The sequence below is a fragment of the Mizuhopecten yessoensis genome, unplaced genomic scaffold (assembly GCF_002113885.1).
Source record: "Mizuhopecten yessoensis strain PY_sf001 unplaced genomic scaffold, ASM211388v2 scaffold2711.2, whole genome shotgun sequence".
NCBI lineage: Eukaryota > Metazoa > Mollusca > Bivalvia > Pectinida > Pectinidae > Mizuhopecten > Mizuhopecten yessoensis.
The window spans coordinates 1,696,075-1,719,710 of record NW_018485984.1 but is presented as its reverse complement, the minus strand read 5'-3'; the positions used below and the strand labels follow the sequence as shown (position 1 = coordinate 1,719,710).

Below are 23,636 nucleotides of genomic sequence, written 5' to 3'. Positions count from 1 at the left end.
TAGAGTTTGGAGGTGAGTGGACATTATTATGTTACTCTAGGTAAAAATCATAGAGTTTGGAGGTGAGGTGACCATTATCATCTTACTCTAGGAAAATAGCATAAAGTTTGGAGGTGAGGTGACCATTTTTACATGTATCTTACTCTAGGTAAATATCATAGAGTTTGGTAGTGTGTTGACCATTATTGTCTTACTCTAGGTAATTATCATTGAGTTTGGTAGTGAGGTGACCATTATTATTTTTCTCTAGATAAATATCACAGAGTTTGATAGTGAGGAGACCATTTTTTATCTTACTCTAGGTAAATATCATAAAGTTTAGTAGTGGGTTAACCATTATTATCTTACTTTATGTAAATATCATAGAGTTTAGTAGTGAGGTGACCATTATTATCTTACTCTAGGTAAATATCATAGAGTTTGGTAGTGAGGTGACCATTATTATCTTACTCTAGGTAAATACCATAGAGTTTGGTGGTGAGGTGACCATTATTATCCTACTCTAGGGAAATATCATTAAGTTTGGTAGTGAGGTGACCATTATTGTCATACTCTAGGTAAATATCAAAGAGTTTGGTAGTTGGGTGACCATTATTATCTTAGTCTATGTAAATATCATAGAGTTTGGTAGTGAGGTGACCATTGTTGTTTTACTCTATGAAGATATCATATATGTAGATAGTAAGGTGTGCATTATTATCATACTGTTGTACATTTCAAGGTACATGTATGATGTTGACAAAGAGGAATAAGTGGTGTCTTTATGCTGCAGACTGAATGTGAGATATGCAAATAGCTGTTGACATTCTTGGCACTATTAAAGAATTGCAAAAACGTTTTTTTCTTGTTCTTTAATAGTCCCTGAAGAGATTCAGTTTCCCAGAAAATGTACAATGACAAACAGCTATGATATAAATGGTGCACGGCTAGGTTTAGTTGGAATACCGCTAGTCTGTTTCAATATTGGTCTACCAAATGGACAAGTCAATTAGAAAAGTTTGAAAACCGAAAAGTTTATGAGGCCGGCAATATCATCATCTTTACTTTTCCTGACTAGCATTGAAATATTTAACAAAATAATAATATTTTGTATTGACGACAAGGTATTTAAATCTGCATTTAGATGCGTAGCTAGGCACCAAACAATGAGCAACATCCATGCATTATTTGGTGGCCAACATAAAGGCAAGACATACCTTGATGCCATCAATCGACAGCGATGCAAACTGGCCATTTTCAAACAACACATCTGTTTATTATTAGTTTGAAGACGATTCAGCGAAGCTTTTATCACCAATATCTGGCGAGTAAAGACAAGTGCATATTTTTAATCTTCAAATAATCTATACTTACAAATTACGTCCTTTAATTCCCTGATACACAACGAGAGACACAGTTGAGATTAGGTTTACCAATAAATCTATGGAAATAAATATATAACACATGATATGAAAGTTGATTAGAAATGACTTCAGTAGTTTAAAATGATAATAAAAACAGCGACCCGCTCGGCAATATTTTATTATACATTAAAATCGGAATAATACTTATATCAGACAGGCCTTTGTTAGCTCGATGATATTTTAAAATGCAATTTTAACATTTTCCAGGATAATTTTCCCACAATGTAAAGGTTTGTATATGGAAGAAAATAAACACCTGGAATTCCCATAATGGTGTATAGATCGATCATTGATAATTCTAGTTAAATGGTTGAATTCCTCCCGGTTCTGTATGGGCGGCATACCTCAATGCAGGCAAGCTATTTGTACTTGTTACAGTCATATAAAACGATTGAGTAAACGAACTGTTGAGACGTGCCTTTTGATCTACCCCCGACACGTTGTATCACTATTTGTGGGCATACGCTGTCGAGTACCTCCCGTGTAATCGCACAGTTTTATTATCTAACCATATGTTACCATCCCGTCATCATAAAGGCGGCCCTGATCCGCGTAAAGCGTCTGTTGAACATTATCCTAAAGGCGGTCCGAAACATGCTCAACATCTTGCAATACTATAGACGATTCGAAGTTTACTATCGGTGTTTTCAAATGTCAGATGTTTTCAATGCTGTTTGTTTTACACAGATGCCTATGCTTACATTTCATGTCTTATGAAAATGATTTCAGTATTTTCGTTAACGTTTTAAAAGGTACGACTGTAAAAAGTGTAACTGTGGAAACTGGGCTAAAGTAAAATAACAATAAACAACTTCACAAAATTGTCAATACGAAGGGACAATATTGGAACTCAAACTTTTAACGAATGGACAAAAATAAAAGGGAATAGAAACTACACTAAACGTATAGAAAACCCATCAATGAGTCCAAACTAATACCCGGGGGCGAATATGTGTTCCGGAGTGGCAATCATCTCCTACACCATATGTGGCGCACGACACGACGATGGAAAAGCATGGCTAGGTTTTCAATTGGTTAAACATAATTTCTTTTTTCTAACAATGCCTATACATGTACGTGTACGAGAAGAAGCTCTGGAAAGCGAATAAATTGTTACATTTAAACTCCTTAAGCTGATATGCCACTACTGAGAAAAGGAAAGGTGACTAGAAGTGGTACATATTTAGTCACACAGATAGTCTGTGAAAATATTCAAATATTTTTCAACCATTAATAACCCTGCTGACACTATCATTTTCCTACACTTGTGGTATGATCCTTAATGAAATGCCACCCATTGAGTGTGAGATTTTCCGGTAGGAAAAAGTCGAATGTCTTGCTAATATAAAGGCAATTGTGCAGTTTAACGAAAGTTTGAGATCCATACTTGAAACATCACAAACAGCCTCTCATTTCCGAATAATGAAAAGCTTTTTTTATTTTCAGAGTAAAACGATCATATACGGATCGAATCAAGATATGTATTCTATTGTTTACAGTTAAGTAAGAAAGGGAAGATAATAGAATGTATACATGTGCTGTATAAGACCATTGATACTTTTCTCATATTTTTGGATAGGTAGTTGGATAGCGCAGCAAATAACACACTCACTTATCACTAAGTCAGCCTAGGTAAGATTCCTCGATCAGACGTGAAAAGGTATGGCGTCACCTGGCCGCCCTCGCGGGATTTCCCCGAGTACAACGATTTTCTCTCAGAATGAAACCCCTGCGCGTGATTATGTGCTCGGCTCAGTTTTATGTATCGGGATGAAATTTGTATCCTCCATCATAAATCAGTCAGAAGAAGTGTACCTTCCATTTACAAATCTATTATTACTCTAATGTTAGGTAAGTGTTGCCTCGAGTGGAAAGATGCAGCAAAGACGGATAAAGAAAGGTATGATTTGAATACCCAGAGAAAACACAGTGAACGGTTAGGCGATCTAATACCTTTTTTCATTCGATCGAGGTATCGAACCATAGCTGTCTTTATGAAAGTAGAGTGCGCTATCCACTGTTCCTCCCAGTCAAGCACGATTTTATTATATTCCTATGTCATTGCAAACCTCTAAAGTTACAGTGTGATGTTGAGTGTTTTGTATCAAAGATAAAAAAAGTACCAAAATTCATTTGAGTTATCGTTGAGAATAAACCTACAAACCTACACAAATTCTATTGATGTCTATTGTGAAAAATAGACGAATTTTGAAGAAGGTAATCTTTCTCAACGGGTTAACTGTTACAGACTTTTTTTTACAGATTAAATTATTTAGATATACAAACTTGATCCTAAGATTACAGAGTTTATTCAAACTCGGTACCATTTACATACATATTTTTTTCTGTAAATTACCTATGCACATGGTTATTGTAAGGACCTGGCAGCGTTGAACAATGTTTATGATTCTACCCTTTCTAAAAAACACGATATTGATTGATCATATACTATGTACTCAAATTAGGTTATGAAATCAGTAATGCAGTGACGGCTTGTTGCATTAGAATCCTTAAAAGCAAGGTGTATTGTTAAACCTAACTTCTTAACTGAAATCACTTCCCACACACCTAAACACAGCTAACCGCTGTGGAGGAAACATTGTTTGATACTACTTTTTATAGATATGATATCTAAGCCAGAAGTGTTAAAGAAAAAACTTAAATACAATTCAAGGGTAAATTTATCTTGTTGTTATAACCCAGGAACGAAACATACTGCTGAACCACAATGGGAGTATGTTTGATTCTGCAGCACATCTTCCTCCATTTGAACATCATCCAACCAGGCTACTTGACACGAATAGCACCCCGATATAACTTCAATTATTGACATTAACTTAAAGCACGACGACAGTTGTCACCTCAGTACTATGCGATGCAACTCCACTATATGAGCATGACTATACGTCTATGAAAGCAAAAACGCTCGTTACATTTGTTGACGACACGGTCAGTTGATCATTGTCAATACGAATATTGCCATTTCGCTTTAGAAACGTCATCAATGCCTCTGCGTCAAACTTTTAAATGACTAAGATTTAATACTGGCGCAAATTTTAATTCGAAGAACACTTTTCGTCAATGTTGTTTTATTAACGTTAAAACACAAAACACATGAAAAAAATGTTGATAGTAACAAAAATGAATATGATAGAGTGTCCAGGTCTTATTTTAGTATTAATGCCGGCAAGAATACAAAACGGTCACATACATTTTTAACATGTAATCCGCAATAATGATGTAACCACTTTGCGTTCATACCGGTAGAGTATAACATATCTCCGCTGAATGTTATACCGGTAGAGTATAACATATCTCCTCTGATAGTCATACCGGTAGAGTATAATATGTCTCCGCTGAATGTCATACCGGTAGAGTATAACATATATCCGCTGAATGTTATACCGGTAGAGTATAACATATCTCCGCTGAATGTCATACCTGTAGAGTATAATATGTCTCCGCTGAATGTCATACCGGTAGAGTATAATATATCTCCGCTGAATGTTATACCGGTGGAGTATAACATATCTCCGCTGAATGTCATACCGGTAGGGTATAACATATCTCCGCTGAATGTCATACCGGTAGAGTATAACATATCTCCGCTGAATGTCATACCGGTAGAGTATAACATATCTCCGCTGAATGTCATACCGGTAGAGTATAACATATCTCCGCTGAATGTCTGAGGTTCATGCTTTCATTATATTTCATTTGGTTTGGTTTTCTTTTCCTTCGACTTTGCAATAAGCAATGCAGTTAGAATGAAAATGTATAAGCAGCCTGACATGAGTAACATGAACTATGTTTTTCCTGATTTCGATCCTACCGGATTTCCCTATTTCGACATAAGTTAAAATTAGTTTCTGTTATACTCCAAATGAATCTTAATGTGTTCAGGCATTTAGTCAGTCTGGTTACGTTTTTGTTACTTCAGGCAAAAAAATAATAAAGACGCCATATCTGATGTGTTAATTAAAATTTGGATTAATGTTGTTTCTCATCTATAATCTCGATCATAATCTGAAGCAAGAATATACCTTAAGGATCTCAGTACCACTGCCAAAAACTTTACATATGCTTCGACAGTTTTCCCCGCAAGCTTTCATAAATTGTATCAGAAAAGAAAACTAAAACTAAAAAAATAATAATGAGAAGAATAATGAAGATGTAATAATTAAGAAAAAAAATAAAAAATAGCAGTGTAAAAAGGCAATCGGGCCAGACCAGAATTCGTGCTGTGAACCTCCGATTCTTTTTTTTACTTTTTCTCTTACGACCCTGTCAACATAGTATTTTGGCACAGTAGCATTAGAGTGTTTGCCTAGGGAAATTCAGGGGAAAGTTACTGTATTATGATAATACCTACAGTGGAATGCTCTTGTGTTCTGCATACGCTGGGAAAGGGACACTTAGGCATTGAATAACTGCAGTCGCTGGTAAAACTAAACAACCTTCATTCCTATGATAGACCCACTCTGCTGCTTTGATAAAAGTCAAACAAATGCTTCGTTGTATGTGTTGTTTTCTCAATTACCATGATTTGCCAACATTGAGCTCGTAGGTCCTTCCCGGAGGATTGCGGTAATGTTACCAACGTTGTCTTAAGACACACAAATAGTCTTCTCCTTAAGATTTGGTAATTTATAAAGCATGTCAAAATGCATTTCCTTGCACCATGCAGCTGTTTCGTCCTTCTAGGATTCATCGGTGATGATATGGGCCGTAATTATATATAAGATGGCTATCCAAATTGTCTAAACTACTATTAAAACAGGGGGGCAGTTGCGAAAAAAATCCTTGATTTATAAATTCAAATTCTTAGAAGAGTGCTGATAAATTTCAAATAAAAATATAAATAAAAATAAGAAACTAGCTAAATGTTATTCATACCCTTAAATTAGAACAAAGCATAAATAAGGAAACTTTACTCTGAGACCTTTGACAAAAGTACATGGAGAATAAGTTAAGGTGCTTTGGATGGGACCGTCTGCTCCTTTATCGAGGACATAAGTCAGGTAGGTCAGATCTGTATAATCAATGTTTCTAAAAAGAAAACTGGGAGGATGAAAAGAAAAGCAGTTAAGACCAAATTAAAAAAAAAAACGTCAATATTCATGCACAAAGATATAGAATATGAAATAAGATCTTAAAGGTGACTATAAACCACAGTTTTATCAACCTTTTTTTCTCGAACTCCTGCGTAGTACGTTTGTCAATGAGCATTCTGTTGAAGAAATCGTGATATTTAAAATACCAAATCAACAGTGAGTTGGCGGTGGGGATGTAACTGTTAAGAAAGGTAAAGTTCGTGTCCGGAAAATTGAAATCCTCACACCCTCCATACAGTTTACTGGTAAGGGTAGATAGTCATGTTAATGCGTAAAATAAAAATCCAGCGTAAACGGGTAGAAGTGAAATTGAATGATAAGTTAAGGTCATTGCCGTCTGCCATGACAGGTGCGATATAATATTCCCATATGAAATCAAATAGAGGAGCTCGGCTTGTTTTCATGTGTATGCCGACATTCTGTCGGAATATCTTGTGTTCAAGCTCAACGAAGATAATGCCAACCGGAAAATCCTTCAGTTTGTTATGGTGTTTTAGTTTGTACTCCATGTTTATTTAATTTAACCAAAGTGAAATATGGTTCATTTGAAACTTGTGTAATGTAGCAAATGCAAGAAGAAAGCATCTCTGAAATGATTTATCAATATAGCTATACGGCTTTTACGAAGCTCCATACATCATTAGTAATATGAAATAAATTAAGTCAAAATTCTGGTCAACAAATCTAAATTGGCCTCATTTGAAAAGAAGATCTCTTGAATTAAATAGTTTTAATTACGCCCAGGAAGGATATTATGTCACTGGAATTCGGTTTTTGATTTTTGAACCGTTTAAGAAAGTTGTGGTTGCTTCTAGGTAAATTCAAGATAAACTCAAACAAAATATAAGCGATTTGTATTCAAACAACCAGGCAGGAAATGAACAGTTTTAACAATAGGAGTGACAGAACAAGTTTTATTGTGAAGTTTTCATTTACATAAAAAAGGATTTTTGTTAGTATTAAAGGGTTCATTCACCTTGTTAACATTTGCCTTCGTGTTGTATTTCGACCGTACTAACATACAATATAAGATTATCCTTCATCTAATAACACGACTTTTGAGACTGTCCGTCGACTTCAAATGACATTGATCAGATGAATCGTCAAATATAAACTGTTTTAGTGGCTTTGATCAAACAAGCGAATTATTTACTTACCGTTATGACGGTTTTACCAATTTGCTTGTCAATCTGACCTATCCGCCTAAAAACCTAGCATTATGACAGACAAATAAGCCGTTTATGACATTCTATATCTAGAGAGACATTTCACAAGACAGAAAACATTACCAAGGGACATTGCAACACAGACAGGTCGACCAGATAATCGCCATTGTGTAGCAAAAATTACCGAAAAATCAAGTTATTGGGTCATATCGGGTGCCAGACAGATTTGCCAGTCTACAATGACAGTCTAAGTACCCCTTATCATAAATGAAGCTGATCGGCAACATGTCGATAAAAGGTAATCTGTTGCTGTCAAAATAATATAAGTCAAATCATATAATGACCATCGCTCGAGAGCATCGGTTTTATTCTGGTTTATTTAAACTAGTGCAATTGAGGACATGTCGTATTGTTATCTAAGGTCATATGCAGTTTTAACAGTGACCAAGTTAAGATAATTGTCCAATATTACTATCGAAATAGCGTAAATATGAAATGCATTGTGTTTGATAATTCCGCGAATCTAGACGTATTGCCAAGATATACTTTATTGCATAGTTTTGCATAGACGTACATGTATTGCTAAGGTAGACTTTATTGCATATTTATAAATACTGCTTATGCTGAGTATAGATATGCTTTATCTTAATGTGATGGTGTAAATGGTAGACAACGTTTGGTTCGACCTCATTGTTACCGTGAGAAGAACACACAACATTAAAAACAACCTAAAACTGTTATGAGTATCCCGATCGACAAAGACAAAGAAATAGACACGGAGAAAATGTGAAAAACGGCTTATTGGGGAAAAAAAATGATGCATTTTGTATATCATACTAGACAAAAGATCAAATCCAGACAAACGAAAAAGGGAAAAGCCATACAAGATACATTTCCTTTAAATTTTGGTGACCTTTGCCACAGTTGTTGATCAACAGATTACCAATTTAATACTTAGTGAATAGCAAATTTTACCCAGCTAGCGATATTGTGGCCATAACTGATCTATTTAAAATCAAATGCAAAATTCTAAAATATTATCACTTTCATCAAATGCTCTTTTCCTTGATTTTCTTTTAGTTAAATTTAGTATAAATTTTTAAGCCAGTAATGGGGGTAGTGTAATATGTTATATGTCATTAGTAGCTAAGTTTATGTTGTTGCCGTTCTATATGATGTCTTTCAAGGATGTGAGATCCAGTAAATTATATACGGACTTTGAACATTCAAACATAATTGACTTATTAACGTCAATAGAGCCAGGAGTTATGTTTTTTCGTGAATACGTTTTAAGGAATTTAAATGCTTGCAGCTCATTAACGAAAGAAAATTAAGGCGATAACGATTTGCACATGAAAAAAAGAACCCAAATGTTCATTTGACAGAATGCGTTTTTGTCCAAAATTAAAAGAAACAAAATATTATTTCACATTTCAACACAGGAAACATCCTTTCATTACACTCAAGACTAAAAAGAATACCACATTGTTGAACATTTTTAACAACCAACTGTCAACTTGTGTCCATGCACACTTTGTTTTATGTTTTATGTAAGATGTATGATGGTAAGAATAATAATAAGAATCTTGTAAAGTATATCGTTACTGAGTAGATTTGGTGCATGTTTGGTGCACGTGTATAATGTGCGTGTGGTTGCAAGTAAAACAACAGGGTTTAAATGAAGGTCATATCAGGCCTAGAGAGAGTACTGTTCTTCAACGATCGATACGTTTGTAGAAACTATAAGGCAAAACACACTACAAAGTCAATTGGGAACCATGAATATGTCAAATATGTTACAATGATGTATATATTAGGAAACAAATCTACAAGAATATGCACATTTTTTTTTGTCTTTGATTGCGATCTATTCAACTTCCATAGAGTACATGGGATATGTCTTTAGTTTGAGAGAAGAAACCCTGACCTATTTAGAAGTTTAATCAAGATACCAATTTTGACTGTCATCTGTGATATGTTGTATCCAAAAGTTGTCAAGTAACGGTAGAAGCCTCGTCATTTGTTTGTTCTTTGTGTATGACATGACCTAAAGACCTAACGTAAAGCTTAGTCGTGAAATCAGCCACCATGGGCTGGAAGGAACACTATCGCGTAATGGTCTTGCTATGGTATAGCACGGCACATCATGACGAAAAACATGCCACCATCCTTTATCTCTCGCACAGTGCTGGAGAGTCGATCCGATAGAGGCGGACGATATGGAACAGACAGCCTTTCAAGGCACCGATCCAATCTAGAGACCTCTCGCGGGGATGCTTTCATGTTGGAGATTTGCTTATATACTGTTTGGCATATTCATATACACGAATTTGTACATTTTTATTTCTTAATTTTGCAAAAACAAATATGTCTTATCTACTTTGAAACGGATGTCTGTGGAACTGTGAAACTGTATATCTTTCGAAGGTTTCAACTTCAAGGCGGTCATTGCATGATAAAGGCCTCAATTTCAATCAGGAAAAAGCCAAACCTACACCATGAAAAATGGTATCATAGTGTCAACCAATGAATTTGACTAAAACGGGACATTTATTGTCACACCTTGTGTTTCTTGACCATATTGTAGAGGAATAAGAACTGTCAAACGTTCATCTCATTTAGGTGTTTATCAGTACGATGTTACATCGGTTTGTTTATTACCTCTTTGTAAGATATTTTAGATGTATTCACACAGATCGTTTGGTATTTGCTACCAAATGTTAATGGATAATGCTACAGAAAATTAGAATACGAATAGTGAAAATGTTGTTTCTTTTACCAAATGTATCCTGAAACATGTAATTTCTAAATCTCGTGTGAAATTTACCGTTTAAATCCAAATACTCATATAAGTTCATTGAATGAAATGTTTTCATGTAGGGTAATTTGCAGTTTTAGGGAAAATTGTTGTTGAAAATGGAATTGAATTAAATGTTCCATTGCTTTCAATTTATCAGAGACAAGTATACAGACTTATGCTAGGATTCCTTCTTTACTAACGTGTTGAATAAATGTTGTATTTTTGAATATACACATTTACACATTCGATTCTGTTGTCATTTAAAAAGTATCGAATCAGATGTTTCATATGTTTTGTTTTAAATGTATTTAATGTAATAGATACATTAATTTAATTTCAATATGTGCTCCGGGCTTAACATTTCACGCGAGTTCCGATAAAAAAGAGCAATTGTAAATTTTGATGATTAATATTTATTCCAAGTTATTAATTAACGTCAGAGTTAGAAGACTATGATAGTGGACAATCGTTACTTGGTGTTGGCTGTAACCTTGTAGCCGGAAGACGTTCTGATACGGTTTGAATAAAATATTTAGAGGCACCTTTGCCCTTTTGCTGTATTTCCAAGCATGTTTCAAAACACTTTGGACATTTTTTCCTTCTTTTAATCTTAAGTATATCTGATGCATCCTAAATGTACAGTAAGTGTTATTTGTTTGGCTTTTTGCATCTATTCACTGCAATTTCAAATATGTGCTTCGTACTAGTATTTCTAGTCATTAGTTGTAAAAAGTACCTTGGTGTACCATTAAAGAAAATGGAGCCTAACATGATTATGTAATTTTACTGCATCATTGTGATCTATAACAGCACTGCAAGCATAATAAATCATCGTATCTATCATAAACATCTTTCAAATAGATAAATACGCACACGTGCCTTGAAACATGCATCAATTTAATCCCAGCATTTTCAGTATTAACTACTTAAAACCTGATGATATGTTCAAACTTTCCCGAGTATGTGAGTAGAATAGGACATTAGTCGTATTAAGAAGGTACGGCTTGATTTATATACATGCATTATCGCTTTCAAACGTTAAAATCCTTACACTGTCTAATGATCCCGAACATACTAAGATTTTATCTATCCGATCGATTTTTAGTATAATGGCAAGATTCTGTTAAGTGAAATAAATCTTTTTCCTGGTATTTAAATAATCTTCAAAAAGAAAAATAAACTATACAGATGCAATAACGGTTTGTTGTTTTAAAAAACAACAACATCAGAACGAGGTCTCGGTATAATATATCTTTAATCGCATTTCGAGTATTGCTAATGTCATTAGTTACTCTTGTACAAAAACAAGAAACATGCCAAACGCCATAAGCAAAGAAAAAAAGCCTTGTTGGCAATAGGAAATTTGCTTAAATTAGCTTTGCTACTTATGTATATTATTTTGAAACTATGACATCTGCATATAAATAGCTAAGCAAATTGTAGAATGACCCATTAATTTCGGTCTTGGTTTCTCTGAAATCTTGTCTCCCTTGTACTGTAGTAGAAGAAATATGCCTCTTTTAAACCGTTCAAGAAACAAAGCGAGGTGGCTGTCCGTCAAACGAAGCCTACGAGACAGTATCACTCCGGCAGTCATAAATATACACTAAACCCTGGCAAGATTGGCATCTGTTGAGACGGCCGGTCCCTACATCGTAACGTTGTAGCATTGGACAAGACACAAACAAAACAATTATCTTTATATCAACATATTTTCTAGTATCGTCAGGTAAATTTTATGAAAATAATTGGTCAAAATATTTCCTTCTGGGTATATTGTTAGACTACCAGTACCGCACCTGGCTCTATGCTGAGTTCACAAGCAACCAAGCTACATATGTGTCCCCATGGATGAAAAGCAGATTGAGTTTATGTCCTTGCTCTCACGTTTTTAGGACATATTATATGAGAAAAGCAGCGAAGCTCACAACATTAAAAATAAAAAAAAACAGAATTTTATATGACAATACCCTATAGTCACCATATTAATATTGTCTCGCAGGTTACTAGGTGAATTAGTAAAACAAAGCCGCGGAGGGGACAACAATGAGGATAGTTTAAGCAGCACTCCTAATTCCAACAAATCATGGGGAACGTGTTTCTGGTGTGGTGCGGGAAACATCTAATTTCATTGTAAGTAATAGCTTTAAAACAGTTGCGTGAACGTATGATTTGTTACTGTAGGTTTAAAGGTTCCATGTTATGTTTTTCTGATGTAGTTATCAAATAATATTGATTATTGCAGTTGGATCATTTGTATAGGTCGAATGGGTTTTGTGATGGAATGAGGTAATTTGAAAAGCTTAAAATTATTATTTTAGAGGGTTACATCTGTAGCAGCAAACAAAAATAGTATTGTGGTTGTCAAATATATATATATATATACACATTGTTATTTTGAAATTATGCGGCATGTACTTTTTTAAATCATATGTATTGTGGACATAAATTTCAAACCCATTGCATTTTCAACACTTTTGCCTGTGATCATGTGGAAAATGTTTTGCTTTGGGATCCAAACGCATTTTTTTTTTGTCATGGCTAAGTTACAAATAAGGTGTGTTCTCCAGTAGAATATCGAATTAATGCTCAATGGTAGAGACTGGCAATTGTAAAAATGAAATTGCAACATATGTTTAATTCCGTTTATGCATGTTGTCAGGAAAAAATGCACCAAGACACAGTCGCAATACAACATTATGTATGTAGGAAACACAACAAATAGACAACAAACAGGTACAGAGGGGACAAAAGGGGAAAAGCATTAACCACCACAAGAAAACCTATGATAAATATATAGTTACATTAATCGATTTCACAAAATTCTTATAGGTCCTAGAGCAGTATATTTCAGTGGCAATATACTTAATGCCTGACAATACTTAAACATTTTTTTTTTTGCATAACAAATTAATTTGAAACTGGCAAAAACAACAAACGATTCGACATATATAAAAGCAGAAATCGTATGACCGAGAAATTAGGTCAAACATGTATAAATATGTTTTTTTGAGCCTTGAACATGTTTGATACGATAAACATAGTTCTGTTAGTTTAAAGATTCGTGACTGCACTTTTTGATTGTATCTAGCAGTACACTGCTGATGGCATGGGGGAACTGGAATTGATATACGAGGTTTTCTACTATTAAAATCGACATGTGCATGATACGGGATTTATTGAAAATATAATGTCATATTATAGCCATTTATCATATAAATTAAAATCGAAACGTAATAAATATTGCCATAAATATCCATTTGGTTTGATTTATTGCATATCTCTCGACATAAACAAAAATTTCCCATGCTATACTCTATACCAAAAATATATAATTGGCAGGATCTTTATAATTCAACGAAAACAAAACTGACAGTTCAATTTTGCGAACATTTTTTTTTGATATTTCTTATCTTCTCCCAATTGTCTGTTGTCTACTTTGCATTTTGATCTTGCTAACATCTAAAAATAATATATCGGTTTCCATGCTAATATGTTATATTTTTGTAGTAATATTTTATACATAATGTTAAATATTTTTAATATTTTTAGAAACCATATCACTGGTATGGTTTAATATTATCATTATTAGTATTAATATTATTTCAAAATTATGCAAACACTATGATACAGTGAAAAACCAAATACAAATTTCATTACGGATAATATTACATGATATGGTTTATTTAGAAATATATTTGTAGGAAATTGGATAGTAGCACAGGTGCAACAAAGGTGTTACTAATAAGTTCACACAAAATGTGTCACTCTTAATATGACTAGCAATGTTACTTTTCATATTGCTGATAATGTTTCTTAACAGCATTGCCCTTCAAATAAGTTATTTTCATTTGCATTTATGAACTAAATGAAATGCCTTATTTAGATGAATAATATGAGAAATTACGTTGGCAAGACAAAATGATAATTGGCATGAGCACAAATAACAATTATGGAATTTATGATGACATGGACTAGTCTTTGAGAGTTTGGCTGTGGGAACAGGAACTAAAACAAATTAAAACGTGTGTATTACGCAATCATAGTGTGTTAGGATAACATTAATCAAAATTTATGAAGGTAGCGTTACATTTTCTTACGATTATAATGAAGGGGGCTCACACCGCGACATACGATAGAATTTTACAATCCGGTAGGTCTGAGTGTAATGATATACGGTTCTAAATTACATGTAAATAACCTTTTATTGGATCCTTCCGAATCAAGTTATTTTTCATTTTGGCTGGCTATATTACAGTTATGGTTTTATCTAGACATACCATCTAAAGGTAGACCCCTGCTCTTTGTAGCTGTGTTTTATGGCTTCTCTAATGGGTGCACTAACCTTGAATATATCTTCGTCCCAGGTCGGGATATTTCCCCTAGTTCACAAATGCTTTATGACCCATTTACACATATTTTTACTTCAGTTTTATGATAGTCTCACTTATTCCTTAATTTAACTTAGGGACGATACACATACTTAAGTGTAATGTATTTCATCTTATACAATAAAGTGTGGTTATCAGGAAAGACAGAGGTTTATAGCCTCGGGTATAATATTGTATAATGATCTAGCTTCATAGATTCTTTTTAAACGTATCTATCTTCTGTATCCGATATTGTATGACCATCAAACGAATACATATGGTATTTTAATCAAGCCTGGATTTATTTCATCTTGTGGTTAATTTCAGAGTGTTATTAATGTGCATTATCTATTTCCTTTTGGTGTGAATTATAACAGCTAATTAAATCCGACAAATGGAAAGGTGCCGGGTAAGGCATTTCGCTTTTATCAAGCGTTAAACTGCTGTCAAATGATACAATAAAATATTCCTTTTCCAAATGTACGACATTAAATACCGTGACATTTTACTGTTCGACAAGATATTATTTTAATTATCATTTCGTTTTATATTTTCCGCAACACATGCAGAGATACATTTCCTTAGCAAATATTATCTCTCACAGACAAGGTCTAAGTCACTTAAATCACGTCAAGATTCCTTACGGTTCACAGACACTGTTTTTCATTTTTTGCAGTAATGCAATCTATCCGGTGATAAACAATGCATGCACCATGTTTTAGTTGTTTTTGAATGCAGGTTGACACCAATTCAAATATTACTTTAGCATTCTTATGACGACCAAACTCATACAAATAGCTGTTAAGTTGTGGCTCACTATCACCAATGCAACACATTTTCTAGCTGATATGATTCTGTGTTCCATCAAATCTAATACGTAAAACAGATTTACTTCACGTGCGTTTGGTCATGCAAATTTGGCTTATGACGTTTAGTAATAATTTATTAAACTTCAAATAGTTATATTGGGTCTTGATAGTGTAATATATGTTGAATTTGTGTGTTGACATTGGAATATCTTACAATGAAGTGCTAACGATATGGTATTTTTGTATGGAGTTCGATGCTGTGGTATATTTGGAAATTGTTTGTTGACGCTTTAGTATATTTGGAAATTGTTTGTTGACACTTTGGTATATTTGGAAATTGTTTGTTGACACTTTGGTATATAGTAAGAAATTGTTTATTGACGCTTTGGTATATTAAGAAATTGTTTATTGACGCTTTGGTATATTTGGAAATTGTTTATTGACACTTTGGTATATTTGGAAATTGTTTGTTGACGCTTTGGTATATTTGGAAATTGTTTATTGACGCTTTGGTATATTTGGAAATTGTTTCTTGACGCGATGGTATATTTGGAAATTGTTTATTGACGCTTTGGTATATTTGGAAATTGTTTATTGACGCGTTGGTATATTTGGAAATTGTTTGTTGACACTTTGGTATATTTAGAAATTGTTTCTTGACGCTTTGGTATATTTGGAAATTGTTTATTGACGCTTTGGTATATTCTATAATAGTGTCTTGATGCTATGATATATTTTGTATCGGCGTGTTGACGTTGTGGTATGTTAAGTATAATATGTTTACGTTGTAGTTCGTTTTGTATGGAGTGTGAACGTTTTAGTATTTTTGAAAGCATATGTTGACGTCAAGAAACAATAGTAAAGATATATTGTCGTTGTTTTATCTTGTTTTCTACTGTCACTTAGATATTTCATGGATTTTTTGTATTACCCCCAACAAGACATAAACTCGTGAAATTATTAACAAATACAAAAAAACACCAACAATATGATATAGTCATGTAATATTTTACTAAATGGACCCAATTAGAACAAGATTCTTTCAACCCAGTAGTAAAGAAACAAATATTTACAAAAACCCTTGAATATCGCAAGCTCAATTAATTCTTTTTTCTTCTTAAATATAATATTCCATTAGATATTTTTCAATCTCTGATCCAAACCGATGCATACCGATACCAGTAATACCACAGGTTTGTCAAAGAGAATTCAGGGCTGATATTATTGTTCATTTCACTTTAACAGATTATTTTCAAGTTTATTTATGAATAGGAATGAACAACATGTTACGCCTATATCAGTTCCCTCAAATGATAAATCAATTCAAACATAACTACAGAGAGTGCTTTAAATTTTACACATAGATTATATATGACATTAGAAACAGTGACACTTAGCAAACTTTGTCTGCTTTAGTTCAATGATGCATTTCTAAAACATTTGCATGTCAGAAACGAAGCAAGAAGATTTAAGAGAATTTGTTATTATGATTTAGTGGCCACTTCTGGTAATGTTAGTATCTACTGAACACGTCAGCCACTATTGTACATAGGGTACTTTATCTTTAAAGTAATGACTAATGTTCTCCGATAAGGTTTACGACCAATAGGACCGGCCTTATTTATCAATCGAACAAAATTGAACATATTGTATCATTACGAATAAATCGGTCGAACATATTCAAACAATGCAGTCCAGTAACTGTTATAGCATATTGAAACTGTGTTTTCATAAACATTAAATGCCTTATATTTTGATTACATGTCTCTTTCTGTTATTATATTTTCGTATTAGTTTTATCTTCCGATTATCTCGTTGACACCCTTGAAAATTTACCACGTGAACGGATATCATTGTAGCCAAAATTAAAACTGTAACTCGTTAAAATACATGCATGTATTTTGTTACCATTAAAAGCAATAACTAAATGGTTTTTTGTTTGTTTGGTTTAACATCAAATATATTTACATATACTTATACGGTAAAGCAATACTTTTGTTGAAGAAATATGTTTAGAAAGTAATCATAAATTCCAAAAGCTTCTGAGAATAGCACATTGCAGATATGTTATATGTATCATTAGCATTTAAAGTATAATTTTGTCCATTAAAACGGTAACAGCAATTGACGCAAATGTTTACTGATTCGCTGTGGTAATATCGTCAACTATATCCATGATTAGTGCTGTACAACGTTGTTGTGGCAAGGACAATTATATTCGTTAGGGTACGTGTTATAGCTACAATGTAGCACTAACCTTGGTAAGGTAATGACAACGGATTATATGGCAAAATGGTATAGGCTGATGTATTCGTTGACAAAGGTGAGATAACGATTCCTCTGTGTAAACATAGTAAACACTTGTAAGGGAGAAGTTCTTATAAATGTTATCAATCAAACATCTACATACTTCAGTACTGGCTGACCATACCGTTCCTTAAATGTGAAGCATGGCAATAGGTTAATGACATGTATGTTTGGTATCGACATGGTGAACACACAAGAACAAAGATAATAATTTAAAGTTGACATGGAAAGACAACAACACGAACTAAATAGACAAATAAGAATATAAAAAAAAATGTTATTCATGAATAACAGATTGAAAACTTCAGTTAAACTTCGAATGTTGTGATTTACAAAGAAATGCTATAGATGTGTATTATTTCAAGATATTTCGAGTTACTTCATGAATATTCTTTTTATCGAAAATTGACTGTTGAACTTAAATCTCTGACGGTTTCCATGACTCCTGCCTCTTGCCTCTTGCCTCTGGTGTTGGTTTCAAAAATCTTCTTGAGTCTATATGTTTCCATAAACTGTTACCCTTTGGAGAAATTCAAGTTTAGAAAAACAGTGAAGATGTTTGGTGAAACCGCAACCTAGTGCTGTACATTCCTTATCAGAAATAAGGTATACATGTATAAATGCATGTAATGTATAAAACATAATAAGCTATTTTTTAATTGCAGTCAATATGTTGCTGTATTAAATATGGATGTTTGTAAACAATTAACTAAGGAAAAGTAGATGCATATTCGCATGATTTCTATAAGCAATTAGCTTTCAAACATAGAATAAGCATTTCGGGAATGTTAGTCAACTAAAACCATACTACTTTGTTGTTTTATTTTATTCTCCACGCTAATGTGTACCAGGGTACCTCGAAAACGTTTTCCTAATTGATTCGAGCTTAAGCATAAATCTCTGAGTTGATTACACAATCTTTCTATGAAATGACCGAATTTGAGTTAAGAAGCATTTCCAATTACCCATGTAGGTCATGTACTTTATTTCTCCCCGCACGTGAAGACGTTGCCACCGTGAAGCGATTTCCCAGTTGAAGTCGGACCTTGATAGGTAGCAGAGTTTCTAAGGTGGAGGTATTCCTATCAGAGAAATTATGATGGTCTATCGTGGCCCACCTTCGGTTCCTAGCATTCCCGACAACATCAAGCGATCATCAGCAAAAAAATGTCTCAACAGGGGTCACTTGAACGATTTGCAAAAAGCCAGGTGGGCCTAACATTTATAATTTGAAAGCTCATACGTCGAATAATTTGAGAAAAAGAGGTAAATGTGTATCACGGAAGCGCCATGTAGATTACTGCGATAAAATCGTCCTCTGTTGTGAAAGATGAATATTTCTGGCTTTTACTGTAACAGTGTCAAAGTGTTTCTTCATATCACCCAGGAAGGCTGTGGCATTTGTTGGAATCACTACCTCGTTCGCAAACTCATAAAGATCTCATGACTGCGATAATGCTTTAATCATCGTTTCATTGAATATCATATTTTCTTATCCCGGGCAAAGTTGTAAATCATAAATAAAGTGTAAGACAATGATAGCGTCCGACGTGAAACAGAGAGCCATGAGTCAGTGCACGTTGGTGGTTTCACATTTCCTTAAAATCATTGAAAATCATTAAAGTCGTTTGAAGCATATCAGTACATTCCAAGTAATCACGATGCCTCCAAATATTTTGACACCTGAAGTGAATCTAGACAATATCAAGTCGCTTATACTCATTAAAATGATCAGACAAACTGTATGATGCTTTTGATAGTAGCCTAGATTTTTCTTCTCGTTTTCCTCTCCAAGTGGGAGAGCTAAATAATTCTTAATTCAACTGAATAAACTGAATTTGCAGAAATCAGGCTATGACAAAAGTGAACGCATTATAGTTTTATAAACACTTAAACAACCACCAAAAAAATATAAATGTTTATTCAATTTAGTCTTTATTGAAAAGAACCGTAGTGACAATCAGAATGCAATATTCAGTCTAGAAATGTCATATTTTAACTGTTTTCATTTCTCAATAATTTGGACATTCAGTAAAAGTGGTATGACAAATGTATGTGTAGAAAAAAATGAAAAGGCTGAAATAAAAAGATAGAACTACGAACAGTTAGGGTGTGAGGATAGCAAACGGTTTTGCATCTATAACTGTGTTGTCTATCACAACAACGTAATTGTGACGTTGTTTGCACTGAATAAACACTAAAAACCAAACCACTGCACTGAATAAACACTAAAAACCAAACCACTACACTGAAAAGGAAACAGGGATGTTTTTAAAGTTGTTTCCTACAAAGTGGAAAGTGGTGACGTAATAAATAATTGATTGCTCTAGAAATATTGATTTTTTTCAAGGATTCACAAAAGAGCAGTAGTTATTACTGTTTGTTGATAAAGTCGTAATTTTGAAGCAGCTAAGGTAATTTGTAAAAGTTTAAAAGAGTACTTACCAAGACGTTATTTGATAACAAATTGATGGCTAAGTAAAATAAGATATTCGTTAACCTAGGATTTTCTTTTATTTCGTGCATTGCTCTCGTATTAATTTTATTTAACTTTTTTTTGTGATATGGAAATACAAATGGTTTATCTGAATAATTTCAAGGTTTTAAAAGAGAAAAATTTGGTAAAAAATGTAACATGTTTTAATACTCAAATTTTTATTTTACTATCGTATAATGTGTTTGTGATAGCAACAAAATAATATTTGCCCTAATAGTGGTATTGTAGATAATTGCGACTGGATGGTATCAACTTGTTAAAAATCTACATTTTTACATCTGGGTTTGTGTGACCTTTCACTCGAGCATACAGGGGAAATGGTATTCGAACCAACCTTTCCTTGCTTACAATTTTCAAAGAATTAAAATGGTTCCTCATTGGTTGTAAATGGAGAAATCAATTAGAAAACATTCAGGACATATTTTGTGTTTAGATTTTCTTTTTTAGTTTCTAAGTTGTGACTTATTTACGTTAAAATAGATTATATGAAAGAAAAGCTTAAGAAGAATATCCTAAAAAATATCGATGCTTCGGTTTCATTCGTGAAACTATTTTTGTAAACATTTTAAGGGTCGGTGTTTCCGGGGATTCAAATACAGAGTTTGATATAAAAAGTCACTAAATCTTAAAAAAGATCACACACATCTTTGCTATTTTTAACTATTTCAATTTACTTTTCATCTGCGGATTCATCAGGCCAGTTATGAAGAACAGATCAAACAAATAACGCAAAACAATGTTATGACGTTTAATGATACTGACGATTTTTAAAAGAATTTCTAAATGTCAGAAGTAGCGTAAAGCAGAAGGTCAGTCAAGTGCCATCCACATAACGTATTTGTTTTAGGAAAACAATGATTGTCTTATTACTTACAGAATAAATCTTCCAAACCAGATGCATTGCTGCTAGTGTTTTACAATAACAAACCTAGCTGCCAGTGCAACATTAAAAATAATTTCTTATATAAAAATATGTTTTGCTCTTCACTGCATTCCTCATTTCGTTTATGTGTACAGATTTCTTGTGACATTTTTATATTCGGAAATAGTGATGATTGTGGAGTTTCCACTTTTCATGACTGCAACCATATTATCATTATATGAATGAATCAAAGCACAGAACGCCGTAAAGTTAATGACCAAAAATTGAGTATGTTTTATGATCAGAAAGTAGTAAAGGTCGTCTTTGAGTGAAACGTTTCTGGAAGCAATTACTTGCATTATACAGTGCAAGGATACACTTAAAATTTCTGTAGCGGAAAACATTCTTTATATAGAAGTAAGAATACAGTTTTTGAAGAAGTATGATCAAATGCAATGCTGCAATGCTGTGCTCATTCGGCAGTATCTTCCATATTGGTGATTTTTACCACAAAAGCTAGTGGGTTTTTTCAACATCACATGATGCAATCAATTACATGTCTGGTTACATCATTTTAACATTAATTATCATTGTTTCTCACAATTTTCCTTCTGTTTTTATTCATTGAATTATTTATCAATGCTAATTGATGAAGTTAAATGTGTTGTTGTTCAAGACGTATTATAAAATTGTGTTATTTCGATTTTGTTATCTTTTTCAGAATTGTAACTGCATCTTTTCCAAAGGAAATGGAGTACGTTTTGGATTTTCAATTGTGTTTACATGTGATTGTTACGTTGGATTATATTCGCTGGCATCACGTTCCCTTCTTGGAGAGTGTGTTATGTTGTGGATAACGGTGAAAGAGGGATAACTCTAAACCAGAAACGCTACTTCGCCACACATTAAGCAGCGCGGGAACTGCCATGAGGTAAGATCATATTGCAGCTTTAGTCGAAGTATCGACCATTGTCTTCATTTAAAGTCGATTCGGCCAATGAGGGTAAGGAACAAAGGACGATTAGAGAAGTAGTTATGATATTGTAATGTATTTTAAATATGTAACCTTAAAGATTCAGACAGAAAAGAGATATATTTTGACATTACGTCATTGACAGACCGACAGCCAATGTATGGCAATTTCAGATGCTGTCAATCAACAATTTGTTAACTGTTGCTCTATTTCTTTTTTAATCTTGTCTGTTATGCATTCAAAAATGTAGTCAGTGTAATATATTCCGGGATATATTTCTTTTATCAATTGATGTTTGGGCAGTTTTAATGATTGGATCATGTTAAGTTGGGAATTCGTAGACTGACCATATACGGTCATGCTCTCGGTACCGAGTTCCTAATACAATTTCATCATACTGACAGAAATACTCTGGTTGTTTTCGCAAATGTTTTTTTCCGTATTTAATAACTAAAGTTAACCATGTGATTGTAACATTTTCAACTGCACAAATCGCCACATATCAAATTACATTATATGTTGTTGTGTGTTTTATTGTTGATAGAGTGCATGCCGTATGCTTATCGTTTACGTACAACAAATATTGTTGTTGATGTCAAGACAGAACTGCATGTAATATTTCTAGTATTCGTATTGAAGTTTGAAACATTGTCATCGGAAATCAAACCATACAAAACCCAAAACATATTTTTAACTTATCTTACGTCAAATGAATTGTAATATATAACATAAACTACAAAGATATTGTGTTTCGACGAACACATTGTCTAGAGCATTAATTGGCACAACAATATAAAACAAAAGGAAAAAAATATACAGTAAATTGATCCCATTGACTAAAATAATAATATTAAAAAACAAATGAAACAATCAGTAAGCCATATTGATATGCATATAATACAAAAACATTGAAAAATAAAAGTACTTATTTTTGTCTAATATAATGTTTGCAAATAAATCATATGCCTCATTTAAACAAATAACTTACTTTTTTCAGCTTTTCATCGTTTTCCACCATATAGCAATAAATGTACAACCTAATTGTAAATTACATAATTTAAAAGGCTTTGCAGTTAGATCGTGTATAAGAAGATCAATTAGACACAGAACCGTTAACGTACCACCATAATTTCTATTTTTGGCATCACCAGACAAAGACTTCTCAGATATTATAAATATAATGCTAACTTTAATAGAAAATATGAATATACATATTCAAATATAAACACCTATTGATATCATCGTATGGTATCAAAAGAATAAGGATCGCTTATAAATTACAAATTATTGAAATCTGTTATACAGTGTCTTTGATTTTTTTCTGATAATCATCAA

The 23,636-nt window shown here is 33.2% G+C and overlaps 1 long non-coding RNA gene across 2 annotated transcripts in view; it reads left to right on the top strand.

The window, feature by feature from the left end:
• LOC110445067 overlaps positions 1–23,636 on the top strand; it is a 102,521-nt gene that overhangs the window by 12,548 nt on the left and 66,337 nt on the right. Inside the window, exons 1-2 of one of the 2 annotated variants that reach the window (XR_002462314.1) lie at positions 12,504–12,616; positions 22,050–22,259. This is a non-coding gene — a long non-coding RNA (uncharacterized LOC110445067). Of the gene's footprint in view, positions 1–12,503; positions 12,617–22,049; positions 22,260–23,636 lie in introns of those variants that run through there. The other variant, XR_002462313.1, reaches the window with a different exon arrangement.